Source organism: Acartia tonsa, chromosome 1, assembly GCF_053477335.1.
Source record: "Acartia tonsa isolate MP-2025a chromosome 1, ASM5347733v1, whole genome shotgun sequence".
Classification (NCBI taxonomy): Eukaryota; Metazoa; Arthropoda; class Copepoda; order Calanoida; family Acartiidae; genus Acartia; species Acartia tonsa.
The window spans coordinates 44644887-44666570 of record NC_137260.1 but is presented as its reverse complement, the minus strand read 5'-3'; the positions used below and the strand labels follow the sequence as shown (position 1 = coordinate 44666570).

Here is a 21684-nt window from a genome sequence, read left to right as displayed (position 1 = left end):
CAGTCCGTCCGTACGTCCGAAGCGAAATGGCATTTTTTCGTTAATTTAGGCATGTTAGAATTGTCTTATCAATTTCAACCTTGCTTGGTGATTCCTGACGTCCGAAGCGAAATGTTTTTTTTTCGTTGATTTAGGCATGTTAGAATTGTCTTATCAATTTCAACCTTGCTTGGTGATTCCTGAAGTAGTTAAATTATTCAGTTCTGACACTATACAAGTGTTGATGTTCGTTTGTCTGATAGCAACATGTTTTGTTTTCTTTATATATTATTTAGGTAATTATAATCATTATTATCAATGGCGGAAAATTTTTAGCAATTCACATTTGCCATTACAGCCATTCTCCGATTTTGAATTTACCTCCAAGAATTTGTTACGATAATAGAATCGTAACAACACTATTATTTACATTTTTGCTTCTTTTCAGGGACGCTACCGTTATGTTATGTTCTGGTTGGTTGAGGACAATTTATGTTGTGTTTGAAACTGCCGAAAATTTGAGTTGGGATGGCTGACTTACATTTATTCCACTTGGTCACTTGACAAACATTAGAGTTAACTTAGAAAATCAAAAGAAGGATTTTTGGTTTATCCCATTATATATATAGAGATATGTGGATGGTTTTGTGCTATCTCTAGCCCAATATCTTCCACTCTATGTTTCAAGGCTCTGTAGAAAGCAAATGACATAAAAAAATCTTCCCAAAAGTCTAAAGAAATTTTTCCCTTATTTAAAAACTGATTAGTAAAAAAAAGATTACCTGGGTCTATAAAGTAAAAAAAAAACTGTTTAATGATTGGTCTATAATAATTATGTGGTACAAAGTCAGGTCACTCTTTCCCCTTATCTCATACCAATAATCAACAAGGGCATAGGCAGGATATTAAAACAAGGTCCATAATAAGGATAGCATCGATTTTGTAATCAGAATGAAGAGAAAAAAATTAAGGTAATTTTTTTATAATAATAACACACCCTCCTGGGAAATAAAGTAAAAACCCAACCAAACCAATTTAATGATCGTCTAAAAACAGCAAAATACTTAACTATAGTCTTTTTAAATCACAGTCAGACAGATAAAACACATATATCCTATATTTGGAATATAAGATTCCCCTATATGCTAAACCCGCAGCCCCTAGTTTTAATATACAGGAGCAAATCTTTAAGGGGTATTTTTAACATACTTAAGATAAAAATTTTGCTAAAACAATTAGGAATTCCTTTTCTTATCATATAGGGGCTATCTTAATAACGTAAATTAGGTTAGGTCATTAGTAGCACTACTATTATATATGTCAATCGTCCGTCGGTCTGTTGAAAGAGGCTCAAAGATAGCTAGTAAATTTGACCGTAACTTTTTTTTGAATCTGTATCTCTTCCAAAAGTTATAAGGCCATTACATTTTTTATGAAACTTAAAGTATAACCCTTTTTCTCACAGTAAATCTAACGTCAAATTTTTCTAAATATTCAAAAATTTTACATTTCCTTAATAGGTGATGAAATTTAACTATATAATTAAACAACAGCCAAAAATCTTAAATACTGTTAAACAGGGCTCGGCAGCCAGGAATGTCCAAGCATATTATTTTAATGTGGGTAAACATCGCATCAACCCAAACCTCGGACGTCTATGTCGGCACCCGTAACTTCAACCGCGCGGCTGCAGCTGTTTTAAATTTTGTGGCTGAGGCTTGTTATAATTTAGGCGGCTGAGATTGATGGTGGCTGTGACTGTGACTGTGGCTGCCGAGCCCCGCTTTTGAAAATGCAAATTTGCTTGTCTATAGAATGTAAGAACGTAAAACAGAAAAAAGTAGGCGAAACGAATTTTGACCTGAAATTAAAGAAAAGACTTATACAGTTACGTCAATAGATTTATTATTTCTTGGACGTTGCACCAGATTTTCATGTACTCTGATAAATAAAGTAATACTCGCAGCTGACTAAAATAACGATACCCCCATCCACTCCCTTTACTCCACCCCCTCCCCTCTTACTCGATGAACGAACTGACCAAAAGATAATGTACACATTAGCAAGCTAAATTGTCGACAAATTTTCCATGTCAATATATCCATGCATTCTTTATCTATTATTAAGTCGTTGATAACATTTCTGATCAAAGCATTTCTACAATTAACCTAGTTGATACTCATATGGTTTCAAATGGCGATATTTTGGTTCATACAAATAAAAGACATTTTGTATTGTATATGAATTTCAATTATTGCAACAATAATAAAATTATCATTCTATTTTGTGAAAGAAAAAAATAAGAAAAATGATATTCATGCACTTTAGTTTTATATACACGACTTCAAGTAATATTGAGGAACAAGAGCAATTATGTTCATGAGTAGCGCAGCTTTAACAAGCATACAAATATGGACAGTAATTACGTTATATTGGTGCTTTCACTTAAACCATTATTTGGACCACTGAAACTAACTCCTGATCAATTATTTAAAATCTTTAACCCTATTTCTAACCATGCAGAGCTCTTCTATATTACTTAACCTAACCTAAAAAAGGCATCAAAAAAGTTATTTTCTTCTATAAAAATTCGGTTGTGGTTCTTATACTTAAGAGGGGAATCGCCCTTATATTCGAATTTAAAATAGTTTAAAGTTGTCTGGCATATGAAAATCTACTCTATGCACGACATGGTTTACATGTACAATAGCTCCGATACTAATAACTCAGCCACTTAGCTTTTGAATTTCTATGTATATGAAAAGAATATTTAATGATATTTGCCTATAATAATATTCTTAGCTTAATACATTTTCAATGCCAAATAGCTACTAGTGAATGTATTATATGCAAAGTGACACTCTAAGAAATGTATCTAAATTTTTAATTAGATATTTTTAAAAATAAGACCTATTACCTACAGCTTTAACACAAATATATGCTTTATTTTCCTTTATATGTTTCTTGTATATTTTTTTATTACTTTAATTTTTCAAATTAAGATATAACTATTTAAAAATTAAAGTAATACTCTAAAAAATGGCTAAAACTTACCGATAAATTGATGTACATCCTCGATGATGATTCACAAAATTGCCTCGTTTAGGATTACAATTAGGGGTTTGGACACTTAATCTATCAACCAAATTCAATTAAGTCCCCAAAGTTGAGAAGACAAAGAAAAAGACAAGGTTATTATAAAACTTTGGGGACTAGTATGATAAACAGCCAAATGTCCCCTCCCTCCCTGCTCTAACTTAACTTTCAATTTTTTTTTTTTTATAGTATCTCAAAGTGTCCATCCTCGTAAAGTTAGAAGCCTTGCTGTCTATGCTCGTCTGAGTCTGGTTAATGGATAAATATAAGCATGAATGTAGAGTTTAATAGCATATATTCAATTTTCTTCAATTCAAATATCTTTTTGAACAGTGAGCAATACATTTAGTCGTAAGATTTTCTTAATTACTTCCCAATCATACCTATTTATATTATTAGGCTTCACTATTTTTGCATTTTAATATCCTTGCTTATTTACCAAATTCTTGAAGTGCTTTATCCATCTTATATTTGCAACCATTTATTGTAAAGTTCCATGTGCTAATGTTGTTTCATTTTATTACTTTTTCTTACCCCCATTTTTATGCTTAGGGTTTCCTTAAAATGGTCACTTTTATTGTGTTGCTTTGCCTATGCTCTTCTAATACTACTAAAAAGTAGAATAGCACAATCATTTTTAGTAGCAAAGCTACTCTATAATTCGAAATGTCTTGGGGAAGACATGATTTTTTGGCTTCTATTGAATATACATGGCTCATTATTTATATTTACATTCCCTTCATTATGGAGCATTTTGAGACCTATAAAATATCTATGGCGGTCCGACTGCTTTTGAGCAGCTTTTGTCTTTTACAACTTTTACTTTTGGATGTTGTTTGAAAAACAATAAAAACCTAAACAGAACCTATAAAAGCTTTACTAAAGGATTACATGTAGTTTGTTAGATTTTGGCGGTCAAGTGTAACCTTATATAGAAGTATTACTCATCTTTTAAAGTGGTAAGCTTTATTAGATAAGAGGAGCTTTCACTAAAATCTTTATCTTGACCTCTGACCTACCTCCCTTGTTATAGAAAAAAAATATTATAACCCTGCTGAGCCCTTTTTCTATGGGGCTCTTAAATAACCTTTAAATAACTTAACTTAACTTAACCTAACTTAACCTTAAAATGAGCGTCAAAATATGTTTTTATTAGAATATTTGTTTTTGGTCGGATGCAATATAAGCTAAACTGCTACATTGCATTTTTTACTTTTCAGTAATAATGTAATTCTAAAAGCACTTAGTTTTTTTTTACAATTATCCTTTTTATGAAAACTTCAAATATGCATTATTTTGCCTTGTAAATGAATCAATAATAAAAACTTTTCAGCTAAAGCGTTCATATGGTCTTATATCCTAATACTATATTGAACATTTAATCGTCCTTTTAAAAATTTAAAAAGGAACAGTTAGCTGTAATAAGTTGTACTTTTGCTATGTATGTTTTGGTTAGATACTAAGATATGTCTTAATGGATATTCTAAAACTTGTCTTCAAAAACCCATAACACATAAGGTGATTCATAACAGGACTTATAGAAAGTCTAAACATTCTTTCATTATTAGTAATGTTTCTTAAATAAATCAACCCATGAAAAACCTTGGAATTATAATCCGTTAGTCGTAATAAAACAACAAGAACAATTTTATTAATTAGAAGCGCAGCAGCAATAAATAAAAATACTCAATGCCTATAACAAGTAAATAAGGCCTAAAGGAAAAAACAAGAACAAGGTAATGCAATAGATGTATTATTACTTTGATCTTACACCGGATTTTCATGTTCTCTTATAAAGTGAAACAGCGGGCTAAGATAACGATTCCTCCTTGCTCTCTCTTTACCCCACCCCTTGTCCTCCTAGTAAATAATTAACGGACTGACCAATGAATAAGTTCTAAGTCAGCAAGTTAAATTGACGAAAATTTCTTCCCTGTCATATTACCACGTATATTCTACATCCATTGTAAATGTTTGAGCTTCTGGTGGTATGTAAATTATTGTTAAACCAGAAAAGTTGCGCTATATTTTATTTTAAAAAGTCTTTCCGATATGCTTGTAAAGAACCAGGGTTCGGAAGCCGCGCTATCAGCCGCGCGGCTGCGGCTGAATCCTAATTTGCGGCTGCGGCTGCGGCTGATGTGGCTGAGGCTTATAGTTCTGGAAGTGGCTGAGAGTGGCTGAGGCTTAGTGCGGCTGAGAGTGGCTGCGGCTGAATGCGGCTGAGGCTTAATAAGAATTGGGGTGGCTGAGGCTTACAGTGGCTGAATTGGAATTTTGTGGCTGAGGCTTCGAGCGGCTGAGGCTTACAGTGGCTGAGGGTGGCTGAGGCTTACAGTGGCTGAAGGATTTGTGGCTGAGGCTGCGGCTTACTGAAAGCCGCGCGGCTCATAGCGGCTGCGGCTTACAGTGGCTGATTGGAAAATTAAGCCGCGCGGCTGAGTGAGGCTGAGGCTGAGAGTGGCTGATAACATAATTAAGCCTCGCGGCTGATTCTGAGGCTGCGGCTTACTGAAAGCCGTGCGGCTGAGGCTGTGGCTGAATTAAATTCAGCCGCGCAGCTGAATGCGGCTGCGGCTGAATACAATATTAAGCCTTGCGGCTGATCTTATGGCTGATTACAAAATAAGCTTTGCAGCTGAGGCTTCGGCTAAATTGAATTTTTTAAATGCATTCTAGGACATTTTTGGAGAGTTGAGGGTGGTTAGGGGTTGTGAGAATAGGAGTGGAGGGAAGAGGGGGGAGGACAGCAGGATTTTTTCAAATGTTTGATTCAGAATTAGTACCCAAATTTTATACTGGTACCCAAAGTTTTATACTGGTACACAAAGTTTATTCTGGTACCCAAAGTTTTATTCTAGTACCCAAAGTTTTATACTGGTACCCAAAATTATATACTAGTACTCAAATTTTATTCTGGTACCCAAAGTTTTATTCTAGTACCCAAAGTTTTATACTGGTACTCAAAGTTTTATACTGGTACCCAAAGTTTTAGTCTGGTACCCAAAGTTTTATAATGGTACCCAAAGTTTTAGACTAGTACTCAAATTTTATTCTGGTACCCAAAGTTTTATACTGGTACCAAAAGTTTTATACTAGAACCCAAAGTTTTATACTGGTACCCAAAGTTTTAAACTGGTACCCAAAGTTTTATACTGGTACTAAAAATTTATACTGGTACCCAAAGTTTTTTACTGGTACCCAAAGTTTTATACTAGAACCCAAAGTTTTATACTGGTACCCAAAGTTTTATACTGGTACCCAAAGTTTTAAACTGGTTACCAAAGTTTTATACTGGTACTAAAAATTTATACTGGTACCCAAAGTTTTATACAGTTACCCAAATTTTATACTGGTACCCAAAGTTTTCTACTGGTACCCAAAGTTTTATACAGTTACCCAAATTTTATACTGGTACCCAAATTTTATACTGGTACCCAAAGTTTTATACTGGTACCCAAAGTTTTATACTGGTACCCAAAATTTTATACTAATGCCTAAAATTTTGTTTTAATATTGGTACCCAAAGTTTTATACTGGTACCCAAATTTTATATTGGTACCCAAAGTTTTATACTGGTACCCAAAGTTTTATACTGGTACACAAAATTTTATACTAATAGCCAAAAATTTATTCTGGTACCCAAAGTTTTATAATGGTACCCAAAGTTTCATACTGGTACCCAAAGTTTTATACTAATAGACAAAAATTTATTCTGATACCCAAAGTTTTATACTGGTACCCAAAGTTTTATACAAGTTTTTTAGCAGTAGGAATTTATTTCAACATCTTTAGTTATGATGCAGTACAAAGCCTATCAACTCCCAGACGACGAGCCAATGCGCTACATGTTGAGCCACGGTCGAGGGTTTCTATGACATTAACTCAAGGTCCAACAACCCTGGATAACTAAGGGGAATTATATCTTTCCTTTGCGCCTGTTTATGAACCGAGGAACTTTTCATGTTGCACACCTAGCACCTAGGAACCATTTAATGTCTTCAGTTATAACGCAGTGTCTGGACGAGATTCGAACCTATTACATGATGCGCTACTTGTTGAACCTTGGGGAACCAATTCTTTCCTTTTCTGTATTAGTTTAAGTAACATCTATCCAGCAACCAACTTTTTTTTTATTGAACTACCTGCCTGAAAGTTTTATGGTAATGAGTTACGCCTGTTTATGAGCCAAGGAAATCCTCCTACTCCAACTTTACATGTTGCACACCTGCCATAGCAGCAGTACGAACCATTTAATGTCTTCAGTTATAACGCAGTGTCTGGCCGAGATTCGAACCTATTACCTCCCTGATGACAAGCAGATGCGCTTCTTGTTGAGCCATGGTACGCAGGTTACATTTGTCTTAAAAATAATCGTCTTTAAAATGCTTATCATATGTACACTTGCAATAAATGTATTACTAATTTACCTCTTATGAAAAATGTTTTTTTTTACAAAAGTGCTTTTTATTACAATTATTCATGGGTATAATTTTTATGACAAACTTTTTATGTCACATAATCTTAATGACAAATGTAATTATGAAGTTATTACAAAAAATACTAAACAATAGGTACTGGAAAAAGAAGAACTGAATTAAAATAATATTTTGGGGGGTAGGGTGATTTTTATTGGGTGGGGAGGGCCGGGGCGAGTAAATCCCATTTTTAATTTTGGGGTGATGTTTAATTTTTTTTCTAAGGCAATTTTTTTCTGGTAGTGTGATGGTACCCTCCCCCACAATAGTTGTAAACCTTCCCAGTACCTATAAGAAACTACCCTGAATAGGAGCACCATATAGGTTTAGTAGTTAGCGAGATCCTGTAGTACAAACAGATAGACAGACAAACAAACAGACATCATAATACTTAATGATCTAAAAATAAGACAAATTTTCATCTTGAAATATTTGAGCTCTGATAGCTTTTTGGTATGGTAACATCTTTGAACCATCTATCATCCGGGTTCGAATCCCAGAAGAAAAAAAAATTGGGGGGGATGAAGGGTGACTTTTATTAATTTTTTATGGGAAAATAGGGGGGAGTTTGGTTGATTTTTTTTTTTTAAATTCAAAAACTTGGAAAAGGCAATTTAAAAAGTTTTCATTAGTTCAGTAGTTATCGAATTCTTAATCTACAGACAAAATAACTTAAAAGATTATTGGACCCGGCCAGCTGCTAGCAAGAATATGACTGCCCCTTTTTATTCTGTTTATTTCCCTTGCCCCTACCTCTCTCCTCCCTTCTCCCCGTCTGCTACATTCCAAACTAACACAACGAGTGTTTATTTCCCTTGCCCCCACTTTCCTTATCCCTTCTCCCCGTCTGCAATATTCAAAACATACATAACGAGTAGCGGCATTTCATGCGCAAGTCCCCAAACTCAGTCAGAAACTGCTAAATTCTTGCACATTCCCTTTAAGCCAGTCCCCAAAGTCTGAGACTCCTAAAAATTGAATATTTGATCCATTGTCCCCTCCCTTACTCCCTGTGCACTAACCCTTAGAACATAGGTGTAAAGCAATTTTATATTAAAATTTAGTTAATAATATTACAATTAATGTAAGTTTACCTAGAACAAATCTCCTCTAATCTTTTTTTACACATTATATCCACCCTCCTTTTATAATTTTTTTTCAACTTGAGAGGAAAATAACTAAATATAAATGAGAGGAAACAAAAATTATTGTCCATTGTCCATAGCAGAATAAAAACTTTAATCACATTCAATTCTTGGTGGAATTGAACCAAGAACCTTTCCAACACACGACTGCCACACTAACCCCTAGACCAAAGATGACAGAAATTTTGAAGAAAAATTTAGGTCTAAATATCACAATTATAATAAATTATTGGGTGCTAAATTTCATAGGTATAACTCTTATGTACATACTTTTAAAACCTGTTTTAATATGTAATGAGTTAATGGTTAAAGGATACTAGTGGCTGCGCCCCTAAAACCTCTAGGAATACTTAAGGGAAACAAAAATAATTTATTTTGAGGGTCATCTTTTTTTGGGAGAGAAAAGATACATTCCCCAAAAAAATTATAAACCTTCCCTGGATCAATAAGAAGCTTCACATTACCACTTACATTACAGGTTCAAACTTTTTGTAGTTGTTCGAGATGGTAGTTTCTATGTTGTAATTTAAAAAAAAAATTAAGATAAAATTTTTATAAAAGAATATAAAAAAATTTAAAAGTATAACATTTAAAAAAAAATACATTTAAAAAAATTATTTTTGGGCGATGGAAATGTCTGACCCCCACCCCAAAATTAGCTCAAAACCATCCAATGTCAATATATATATAACTAGCGGCTACGCCCCTAGAGGCCTCTAGGGGGCACTTGAGGAAGAGAGAGTCAAATTTAATAACCCAATTTCTTATTTTAAATTTTTAAAGAAAAGTAAAAAAAAAAATTTTTTTGGGGGGGGGTGCCTCCCCCCTCATTTTTAATTTTAGTTTAAAAAATTTAAAATTTTTTTTCTTTTGGGGTCGGGGACACAAAGACATCCTGTTACTTTAGTAAAAGGATTCCTGAGAAGGACAACATTGTCAGTTCAGTGGTTGCTGAGATCTTAAGCTTCAGACGGACAAAATTAAATGAAAATTAAGCCCCGCGGCTGAATTGACGGCTGAGGCTTGTACTAATTTAGCACCTGCGGCTGCGGCTGGGGCTTACAATATCTCAGCCGCGCGGCTGTGTCAAAGCTGCGGCTGAATTTAAAAAATTAAGCTGCGGCTGAGGCTGCGGCTGAGGCTGCGGCTTACAAATATCAAGCCGCGCGGCTGCGGCATAATCATAACTTTGCAGCTGCGGCTGAGGCTTTCTTGAAGCCGCGCGGCTGAGTGCGGCTGCGGCTTCAACTTATTAACAGCTGCGCGGCTGAGTGTGGCTGAGGCTTCCCCAACTATAAGCCGCGCGGCTGATTGCGGCTGAGGCTTAGAGGGGTGTTGGCTGAATGAGGCTTAGTGCGGCTGAGGCTTAATGTGGCTGAATTGGAGTTTTGTGGCTGAGGCTTACAGTGGCTGAGGCTTACAGTGGCTGAATACGGCTGAGGCTTACAGTGGCTTATGTTTTCTTTAAGCTGCGCGGCTGCGACTAAGGCTGAGGCTTATTGGGTGGCTGAGGAAGCCGCGCGGCTCATTTTGAGGCTTCTCGTAAGCCGCACGGCTGATGGTGGCTGAGGCTGAGGCTGCGGCTGCGGCTTCCGAACCCTGTAAAGAACATACGGACATTCTATACTATTATTTTCAAAATTTCCTCTGAAGTTGAGAAATGAATCATATTTGTCTACTTCTTTAATTACTTTTGAGTTACAGATACAAATTATTTTAATTTTACATATACAAATTATCACTTGAGGCTAAAAAGGTCAAAATATGAAGGGTAGAAGGATTTTTTTTGTTATTAAAAATTAATTAATAGTCTTTTCTACAACTTGCCTGTTGAGCACTGTCCAACTCCCCCTCCCCTATTGTGTATTTTCAAAATAGATTTGAAATAGGGGGAGGGTGGTTTTTTTCCAAATTGACCAAATTCTGTGGTGTCCCCTAACCCTGCTAGGCCTATAGAAAGAAACCTTTTTTTAAAAAAAACCCTTCCCATCATTTTGTATATTACACCCCTCAACCCACTAATAAAATGTATTAAAAACCTTGGTGGAGATGGTCCATAGGAAACTGCCACACAAGGTCAATTTGTTCATCTAATTGGTACAAAGCAGTTTTATCCGCCTGGTTGGTTTCCAGTTGAATACGCATTTGAGCATCAGTTCTGTTTTCAGCAACATCATGAACTAAAACTTAAAACGTAAGCAATGCATGCACAATTACAAATACAATAAACTGAATTTTCCAATTTTCTGATGCAACAAGAAGGAATACAGAAAAAATAAGGGGGGGGGGGAGTTCTGACACTTTTGCGTAAACAGTGATTATAGACTTTGTCTTTGGACTGAGAAGATAGGTTATTAGGGATAAAATCATTCTTATATGATGAATTTCCCCCAGATTTAAGATTTTTTGGATAGGCCTCCAGGTTCCGGAGCTCCAGGCCTCCAGGTGGTCTCTGTACAGGTAAAAATAAAAAAAAAAATTTTTTTTTTTGAAGAGTTAGAGGTTAACTTATGAAACAAAATATGCTTTTTTTTGATTGTTATTCACAAATTTGAAGAAAAAACATACATATTTTGTCTCATAAGCTGACATCTCACTCTTAAATTTTTTTTTTTTTTCATTTTTACCTGTACAGAGACCACCTGGAGGCCTGGAGCTCCAGAACCTGGAGGCCTATCCAAAAATTCTAAAGGGGAAATTCATCATATAAGAACGATTTTATCCCTAATAACCTATCCTCTAAGTCCAAAGACAAAGCCTATAATTACTGTTTACGCAAAAGTGTCAGAACTCCCCCCCCCCTTATTTGTTTGTTAATAGGATGATAATGAGATACTAGTGCAGTTTTTTTATTGAAAAAACACTAAGCAGCCGTATACAGAGGCAACAAAGCAATGGAAGTAAATTTTTCCTGTTTGAGAACAAGCCATACCTGGTTCAGGAAAATCAAAATTTTGATAATGAAACAGTCTTAGCACAATGTATCCAAACTTGGTTAGATGTCTATAACCAACCTGAGCCATCAAGGTAAGACTAAGTGTAAACTACTGAGTCGATCACTCCATTGGACAGTGCGAGGATGTTTTTTTGTAGCCAGTAATGAAAGATCTCGGTTTTCGGTCATATGCCTAAGGATTCTTATTGTCTTGTCCTCTTTTCGAGGAAGCTTAGTTTTTCAACCACAAATCAATACCTAATCTTATTTACTTATTCTCCTTACAGAAAATTACATTAATGCTGGGGGGAGGGGGAATGTGTTAGCACTACAAATCATTATAATCAGACTACTACAATTGTTTTCTTAGGAACATTGGTGTAGGTATTGTGGATATAGAAAATCTTGGACCTCCTGAAATCCTGAATGTAAAAGATTTGAGAATTAAACTCATATTTTTCAATGTGTACATTGAAGATTATGAAGGGGGCAGTAAATAATTTAATGCCCACAAATGCAATATAATTATGAATACTTAAGTACTTTAAAAATCTTGATCTTATGAATAAACTAAATGGTGTGCTGAAAAAAACGGGCCTTTTGAATTAGTACAATTCATGTGCTATATGTAATTGAAATTAAAGTATTAAAGTTTGAAGTCAGTTTAAAGATTTTACCACCTAGTTCTTAAAATATTTGCAGCACCCTTTAGTAAGCTTTTTGTCTGTAAAGAAGGATCTTGCTAACTGCTGAACCGATATGGTTCTCCTTTACATTGAGGCTTATCATAAGTTTGTTTTGGGACATTACTTTTAAAAAATTAAGTCTTGTTAGGTAATAAGACTAATTTTCAGACCTTTCATTTCCTTCCCATGGGTGCAAATGATAGTATTGAACATATGAGAATAAATGTATAGTTATTCTGTCAAAATATTTTAATGGTTCCTATTTTGTTTGTAATTTTGATAAATCTTGTTTGGCAGCTAAAAGTAATAATCAAAATTAAAAGTTGAAAAAAATTATTTACTTAATTGTTTTTGTAATGACATGTATTAATATTTTAATCATATTGGAAATATATTCCAAATATGATTGATATTATATTTACATTTCCAGATTAAATGCATTAAGAGGACTAAATGAACACCCCAACAAACGCCAAAAATGAAAATCTCAATTATGAGACTTATTTTTCTGCCAAAAGAGCACTACAACCAAGCAAAAGCATATCTGGACCATCCACACAACAAAAGAAAGCTATTGTAAATCGGAAATTAGATTTTCAGATTGCCCAGGTAGGAATACATAGAAAGGATAGTTGCAGGTAGTGCATTGAACAAGTTGGAAGTATTAGTTAAAGTGAACCTTTAAATGTTTTTGTAGGATATGATAGAAATACTGGTTAGCCATGACAATATTCAGACTAAAGTAGGCTTTTAGCAGGCAGTTTTTGTGAAAATTATAGAACAGGAAAAAAATATGATGTTCGTTAAATTCAAGTTTAAAGGCATTACATCTTTTTCAACTTTACAATTAACTTATATTATTAATGGCATCGTAAAAACCTGTGGGGGGGGGGGGGTAATGCAACCATCTTGCAATCAATGCATAAATGGCAACTAAAATCCAAATTTTGTTAAGAAAACTGGCGTTGATTACAAGATGGTTCCATTACCCCCCCCCCTCCCCCCTTTTTTACAGGAACTAAAAACATTGCATATCAATAAACATAACTTAAATATTAAGGAAGTAAGGAAGAGTTTGCCTATGACTCAATTGGAAGACAAGATTACTAAGGTACAAAAAGTTTACAATTGTCTACTGCCATATGGACGGGTAGCCACTATTTTTGGAAGCATTTTTGAGCTCAGCACCCTTAAAAACCTACCCCTAGACACATCACAAGCCCTATGTACTCATTCTACTCTTGGCCTCTGGCAGCTGCCATATGGATGGGCCGCCACTATAAGAAACTTGGCGTTGATTATGAGATGGTTCCATTACCTCCCTTCCCCCTTATTTACAGGAACTAATAACATTGCATATCAATAAACATAACTTAAATATTAAGGAAGTAAGAAAGAGTTTGCCTACGCCCCAATTGGAAGACAAGATTACTAAGGTACATAAAGTTTACAATATGGACGGGTCGCCACTATATTTGGAAGCATTTTTGATCTCAGCACCCATAAAAACTTACCTCTAGACCCGTCACAAGCCCTATATACTGTTCATACTCTTGGCCGCTGGCAGCCATTTTTAGTCAGTTCAAGCCGTTTAGGAGCTGGTACTAGAAATTTTAAAAATGGTTATTGCTATCATTTACCATGAATTAAACCAAAAATACGTTTTAAAAAGTTGATTACTACCTAATTAATGATGAATTTGCCCTAAATAGACAAAAAACGGCTAAACGGCTGAGCTGCCAGCTGTTACTTTTCCAACTTTTTGTTCGATTTAGGGAAAATAGACCTACCAAGGAATACTCATGCAAAATTTCAGATCGAAATTCGAACTCTTAGTGCCATTTGCTCACTGATTACGAGATGGTTGCATTAAAAATCCCCATTTTATGTAACTTTATCTTTAAATTAGGAAAATTCTTAAAATTCACTGAATTAGGTAATACTTATTTCTTGTATTGCATTGTAATAGTTTTTTTCGTGTGGTTGAGAACTGTTTCTAATCCCCTGGATTAGAATTGGATTCGAATGAATACGAAAGAGAAGGTTTCCATAGATAATAAATTGGATATAGTATTCTACACAAATTTTAATTGTTTTAGATAATTAACAGTGCTGTAGACATTTGGAGGAAGAAGATGAAAATAAATGTACCATTCTGCGATTAAAAGCAGTTTGTTTTTAACCCCACATTACTGAAGGTACTGGATAAAAATTGGTTCAGGGGTGTTTATTCTGCACAAGATTTATTTTTTTTCCTCTGCTGCAAAATTTTTTTAGTTTTTTTCCCGCTTCAAGTTTTTCCCAGCAAGGAAGGGCATAAAATGGAAAAATATTTTCAAAACTCTTTATTTTATTCATATTATCTCCCCTCTCACATATTCTTATATTTTTTTCTTTCACCAAAGAGGGGTGAAAAGTGGGAATAAAATACTTTCATTCCTCTTAATTTTTACATTTTTTTCCCCCAACCACATATTTTTTTTTATTTTTTACCCCCCAAATAAAGGTACTAAGAAAGAGAGGTAATGTCTGATTGAGCCAATAAATGAATCGCATCGGAGCCTACATGAAATCTCATTGGTTGAATTAAACTGAAGTTTTCTAGTTTTTCATTAGAGTTAATTAGAGCTGTTCTTTCAACTTTTACTCGAATCAAGTCCATCACATGAAGTACTGCCTTCATATTGTTGTTTCACATCTATGTTTTATCTGTGCATTACTAATAAATATGCTTCATCTATTGCAATCGTTGTAAAATAATAAAAATCCTTTTATGAATTTAAGTTAATAAAATCATATTTTTTTCTTGAGTTTCTGTTAAAACAAAAAAATAATATCTCGGACTTCAAATGTACTTGATTTATAATCTTTAGTTCGTAATTCGTATCTATTATAAACATTTAAAATACATAAATTCATAGTTTGTTTCATGTTTACCTCGAAATAAATTATATAAAAACAAAATAACAACAAATAGCAATACAACAGTACGTTCGTTACGTTTTCAACAGGACCTGTACACATATGGGTAAGAGGAAAGGGATAATTTTTTCATTTTGTTAATATGAAGAGTCAGCTGTATATAGTTGCATTTCTTAAGATAAAGCTTTTCTCGCGTGAATTATATTGTGTTAAAATTTATTGTTTAGTATAGTGTAAAGCATATTACAAATCCTTTAATAAGTTAGCTATGAATTGTTGAATTCCTTAATATAAAGTTAGCTTTCTAGAAATTATATACTTGAAAAATTTTAAAGTTTTTTTTCAGCTGGAGGAGTTCCTTTGTCAGATTTATGAAAAAGGGGTTAACACTACAGTTCTTCTCTCCTATTTCTATTACCCCTCACCCCCTCAGCCAGGTCAAATTTGCAGAATATACACTCCTGAATGGGTTTTGATCTTATTAATCGGTTTTTAAGCAATACTTGAATGAATATTCTAGACTAGATAATTTGGCAATGTTTGAAAAGTGCTGCGAAATTCTTTTTATTCATGTCTCCACTTGTTGTTAAAGTAATGGATATTGCAATCAAAATTTTAAAAAAGTAATAGGTACATTGCAGCATTGATTACAATAAGAAATTATGTTTTTGGTGAGTGTTCCAATCAAAAAATAATGAATTTATTGTTTTATTATTTCTTAAGCCTCCCTGCTTCGTTACCAAACAGAAATGGTGGAAAGCATAACCTCAGTCTCTAACAACAGACGAAATGATATTAAAGAAGAAATGACAAACTTGAAGACAAACTTAGACGATTTATGTCTTGATATGGTAAGTTATAAAAAAGTTTCTAGGTAAGAATTAGGGTCCAAGGTGATGAAATCTAATGTTGTCTAAAATAAGGTGAAGGTTGTTAGGTAATTTAATCTATTGTAATTACAACACTATTTTTGTTCTAAATATTATTTCATATATTTAGGTATCTTATTAGGAAATAGGTAGCCTAAAAATAATAATTACCATGGCCGCAGAATGGCCTCATAGCATGCCTAACCGCTGGCACTTAGCCTCCTAGCCTAACCTAACCTAATGGAAAAAAATTGGTATTAGTATATTGTTGTAACGTCCATTATTATTTTTTAGAGTACAATGAAGGAGATGTTTGGTGAAAATTTTAAAGAAGCACGGGAAATACATTCAACAGAGAAAAAGGAAGAAGTAAAGTACATAGATGAGAAGGAGGATATTAACATGAGAGAAAAGTGGCTGTATCTCCTACAAAACATTGAGAAATGAGAATGCGTGGTATGTATTGACTACCCTTTTTAGTAGTAAAGCTACTCTATAATTCAAAATATCCGTTCATCCGTTAGAGAAGGGGAAACATTTTTACTATGGATTAAGTAAATTTTTATGTGTTTTAATGTATAATAGACATGAAACATTTTTATGGTAATTCATAGATATATTGTAAAGAATTAATTTTTAATTAGTTTTGATAGATAAAATCAAAAAACCTAACTTTACTGTATACTAGCATACAATATTTATGAAGCAATATACTCTAAAAGCTGAGTATTTTATCCACAAAGGAAAGAAACATCACGATTCAGTAAAATTGATTTAATTCATAGTAAAAAATAAACTTTAAAATCCTAATAAAAATCGATGTGTTCTCATTTTTGGCTTTGCAGTTTGATTCTACAAGTGTCAGAGTATATTTTTGATATACCTTTCTAAAATAGGTTAAAAACAGTTTAAAGGATTTAGCAGGTTCTGAGCGCACATTTGCCGCGTAACAAGTTATTATCCTGGCAGACAAAAATCAATGAAAATAATTCATAACCAACGAAAAAGTAAAAAAATTGTTATAATAAAACTTAACTAATCGTCAGCTTATTTATGTTTTTACTTCTCTACACCCCTGTGTCTTCAATTATTCTGAAAAAATTTGGATTAAATATTGGATGTACATTTTAGCATGAATCCTGGATAACAAAATTAATAACCAAACAGATGAATGTGGACTCCTTAGTGCGAGAAACTCTCTACAGTGATGGAAGTAAGAGCAGATTTCAATTAGACTCCTGGCTTGAAGACATTGAACATGAAGGTAAATAAATGTAAGCTGGCGATGCAGCTGACTAGCTGTGTTTGGGCTCTTTTAAAGCAAAATTAGGGATAATGATAATAATACACTTGTTAAAAAGAGAGAGGGTGGTTGTGACCCTTTTTGATACCAAAACTCATTCTAAGTGCCAATTGCACACTGATTACCAGATGATTGCAATAACCCCCTCCCCTCTATTGTTATTTTTGTCTGAAAAATGTGGAAGTTACTCTAAAAACCTTGACATACAATCACTGCTCAAAGGAATCAGACCAGAAAAGCATCACATAGCCAAAGATCTGTGTCAACATGAAGAAGCTGCAATGAAACTAAAAGCAAATAATTTACCCAGCAACATTCGGCTAAAAATCCAGGGAAATTTGTTGACCCACGAAAGTGTGTACAATATTTTAATTTGGAAAATGAAATCCCACAACAAGCGCAATCATAGAGTTAGGTAAGTGTTAGTTAGTGTATTATATTGACAAAATATGTGGACATTAAATACACATAAGCTTCATAAGGGATAAGACAATGGCTTATAGATTGATGTACATCACCATTGATGACATCCAAAATTACCCCTTCTGTAGACTAAAATTAGTGGTTGAAATGCTTAAACACTCAAAAAACAATCAAAATTCACTGAAGTGTAGAAAGTTATTAGGCCAACAAATAAGGAAAGGTTATAAATAAAAACTTTGGGATCTACTGTAGTTCACGGTAAAATATTGCTGGTAACGAATATTGCTAAAAATCTATGAATTTTAAAGGCTTCTAGCTGCCAAACGGCTGAACATACAGATTATACCCGCACACTATTTTAAGCGGTATAAGAAGCCTACAAATAATCTGGAATAGCCAAGATCCAATGATGCACATGGAAAGCTTCACTGAAGAAAAAAACGCGTAAAATAGGCCTTTTATGCGCATTTCTCTGCACTGCAAGATAGTTATGCATTATTGATTTATGGCTATTCCAGATTATTTGTAGGCCTTCTTATGCTGCTTAAAACAGTGTGCTGGCATGATCTATACGTTCAGCCATTTGGCATCTAGCAGTCTTTAAAATTCATAGATTTTTGGCAATATTCGTTACCAGCAATATTTTACCGTGAACTGCAGTAGATCCAAACTTTGGGTACTAGTGTAATAAAAAATCCTTTGTCCCCTATCTCTGTGAATATTTACCCTTGAATAAATTCTAGGGCTAGAAGATCTAGGGAGAGCACTAAAAGAACATATGAACAAACAGATGAGGCTGATTCTAGCAAGCGAGTGCTGGCGACACTAGAGTCAAACTTCTTAAATAAACAATACGTGAAATTCTACAATGATCATGTGAAAGCACCAAAGCTCAACAAAAAGCCTTGGTATTCTGACACGAATACTACTGCTAAATCTTCAGGTATTTTAAACTTATTGTTTTCTTTCACTAAGGAATGGTTTCCAGTGCCAAGGCATGCTAAACAAAATTGCTGCATCTCCTTTTTTAAAATTGAGTACCTCTGACTTTTAGTTTTGGTAGCAAAAAGTGTCACATCTGCTATCTGTCACATCCCTATTGTTCAGAAAATATCTTTGACAGTGATGAGTAATTAAATTGTTTATCTTGTAATACATAACTTTTTTATTCTAGTCCAGACACAATCTTTAGGAGAATAGATTTTAATTGAATTCTTAGTTGACAAAGATGGAAGAACTACAAGTGTATCCCTGTATGACTTGCATGGTAAGAAGGGGGTGGGGGGAGGAAAGAAATGATATTTTAGTATAATATTTAGGACTGAATTATGTTTCAACTTTCATTTAGGCACATTACTTATAGGGGCTTTTAAGCTCAGAAGTTGTAATTTTTATAGTGTTTTGGGGGGAGGGGGGATTTAATAATATTATCCTCTTAGGATATTTTTTCTCAATTTCTTTTAAATTAATACCCCATCCAGACCCCGACAGAACTATGAACTCTGGACGCTGCGCTCAGCACTATTGCCTGTCTAGCTGCAGCGCTCGGCCCTCTAGCATGCCTAGCTGCTGGTTCTCATCCCCCTAGCCTATAACCTAACCTAATTTTAAAAAATTTTGTTCTCTGCCAGAGTCATAAATTTTTTTTTAAGAGTTAGAAGTCAAATTATAAAACAAAATATGTATCCTTTTGAATGTTATTTACTTATTTTAAGATAAAAGATGCATATTTTGTTTTATAAGTTGAACCCTAACTCTTTAAAAAAAAAAATTTCATCTTGTCCAGAGACAATCTGGAGGCCTGCAGTACCTGAAAATAGGAAAACTACATCCAAAAAATAAACTTTATTGTTAAATGATCTATCCTTTGACTCCAAAGACAAAGCCTATGATCACTGTTTACGCAAAAGTGTCAGAACTTAATCCCCCCCCCCCCTTGATATTCAATTGCAATTTTGCGTGTTCCTGGCATAATACATTGTTGCATGTATTCTAGTAATATGTGTACTAAATTAAGAATGTACAGGATGACATTGAATTTGTTTTGTTCCAGATTCAAGTATTGTGGACACGGATCAAGGTGTCATGGACTGTAGTACAATATACTCCACTCAACTTACTGGAAGTACAGAATCCATCAATTTATTAGCAGGTGTGTATATTCTGCACATTTTCCCCATTTTTCCCCATCCAGCAAAAAAATATTTCAGCCCCCCAACCTTGTTTCTCCCTCAATGATTAGTTAAAAATGAAAATATGTTTTCAATACTCTTTTTCTTATTCATTTTTTCCACCACACACATATTTTTCTTCTTTATTCCCCCTGAGGAGGGGAAAGAGAAGGAAAAAATGTTTTCAGGACTGTTTATTTCTCCATTTTTTCCCCCTTCTGCAGATAGTTTTATTTCCCCCTCCCCCCTTTAGCCAGAGATCTCGTGCAGAATATATACCACTGTATGTTAGAAGAGGAGAGAATGGAAGTGGATGTTGGGAAGGGTGTGGGACAACATGTTCAGCTTGTGCAAAAGTTCTTCCATCTAAATAAATAGAGAAACACTACAAGAAAGAACATCCTGGCATAGAATTAATCGGTTAGTAATTTTATAACTTTGCTTTACATAGTAGTTTAAGTTTTCCTTAGCATAATCTCATAGTTTAGTGTTAATGAGTGTTTTGTTAGGACCCAATAACCTTATTTTTTTTTATCCATATTCAGTTGCAAAAGTTGAAATATTTGATATCCTCAAATTACCTTGCATTTTTTAGATGCTCAAAGTCAATATGGTCCAACAATGGATTTTTTTCAAGATAGAGAAAAAGGTATTGATCTTAACTTTTAACATTTTAATGTTTGGTCGTTGTTGATCTCTAACTTAGTAACCCTTATACCCAGGTTTTGAATATGACCAAGAGTTTTTAATTTGTTTTACCCCATGACAACGGGCTTTTATATTGTAAGTTTTAACCACAACCACAGGGTTTAAAAAGTAAGAGTACTTGAAATTTTATTCTGAATCTTGAGGTAATCCCATCATATGGCAAAAGTCAAGCCACAAGTTCAATAACAAACAAGTACCAGAACGGGAAGTTGAAAGAAGAGTCAGAATTCTAAACTAGCTTCCATCAAGATTTAAAGGCTGGGTGAACCATGTCAGCCAGCTAGAATAGAGGTCTAGCTATATCAGGGTGGAGAGAGGTACCCTGTTTAGTGGACAGTATTATGAGGCATACTTGTTAAAGTTGAAGGGTAGGGATGGTAACTTCAACGTCTTGAAACTGGATCAAGAAGTTTAACAGGTGGATTGACAGGAGAGAAAGTTTTAGTGAAAGAAATTTGAGGGCTAAAACATAATATTGCTTAGTCAAAGGCAAAGTCAGATAGATTGAATCATGTTGAAGCCAGGTGAAAGCCTATGAAGGCCAGTCTAAAACGACCAAGCTAATATTGCTTGATTCACTTCTACAAGAGAGTTACCCTGCCCAAAGCATCAACCTCCCTGGTATTAGGGAAGGCCCTAAACTTTGTGGACGTCAGCTGGCTGCACGGGTCCTGGTACACGAGCCATCACTCGCCTGGCCCGTCACTGTACCCTGCTGCTGAGTGCATCCTTGAAAAGTGCGGTTATAAGGCTGGTTTCGGCGGTGGATCCGGTTTAACCTCGGGGCAAACAACGGCAGTAATGGTTTCAACAACGGTGGCGGAATTGGCGGTCAAGCAAGCCAGATTGAAAATCTGGATTGAGTCCGAAGCAAAATACCACTGGAGACGGACGGGGTGGCAGCTCCAGCTGCGGATCCGGAGCCATAAGGTTGCAGGCACAGACTGGGACTGGCAGTACTTTCTCAGA

At 34.5% G+C, this 21684-nt stretch overlaps 2 protein-coding genes and 1 long non-coding RNA gene across 4 annotated transcripts in view; 2 read left to right on the top strand and 1 right to left on the bottom strand.

Annotated features, from left to right (window-relative positions):
- LOC145321421 (uncharacterized) overlaps positions 1-21684 on the bottom strand; it is a 70872-nt gene that overhangs the window by 43032 nt on the left and 6156 nt on the right. The window lies entirely within an intron of this gene.
- On the top strand, positions 15979-16557 carry LOC145327677 (uncharacterized). Its single transcript, XR_013882221.1, has 2 exons — positions 15979-16092; positions 16405-16557. It is a non-coding gene; the product is annotated as an uncharacterized LOC145327677 (long non-coding RNA).
- Rint1 (RAD50 interactor 1) overlaps positions 21275-21684 on the top strand; it is a 44983-nt gene continuing 44573 nt past the window's right edge. For both annotated transcript variants that reach the window (XM_080162872.1, XM_080162873.1), the window contains exon 1: positions 21275-21306. The gene's annotated coding sequence lies outside the window, so the exon portion shown is untranslated. The remainder of the gene's footprint in view (positions 21307-21684) is intronic.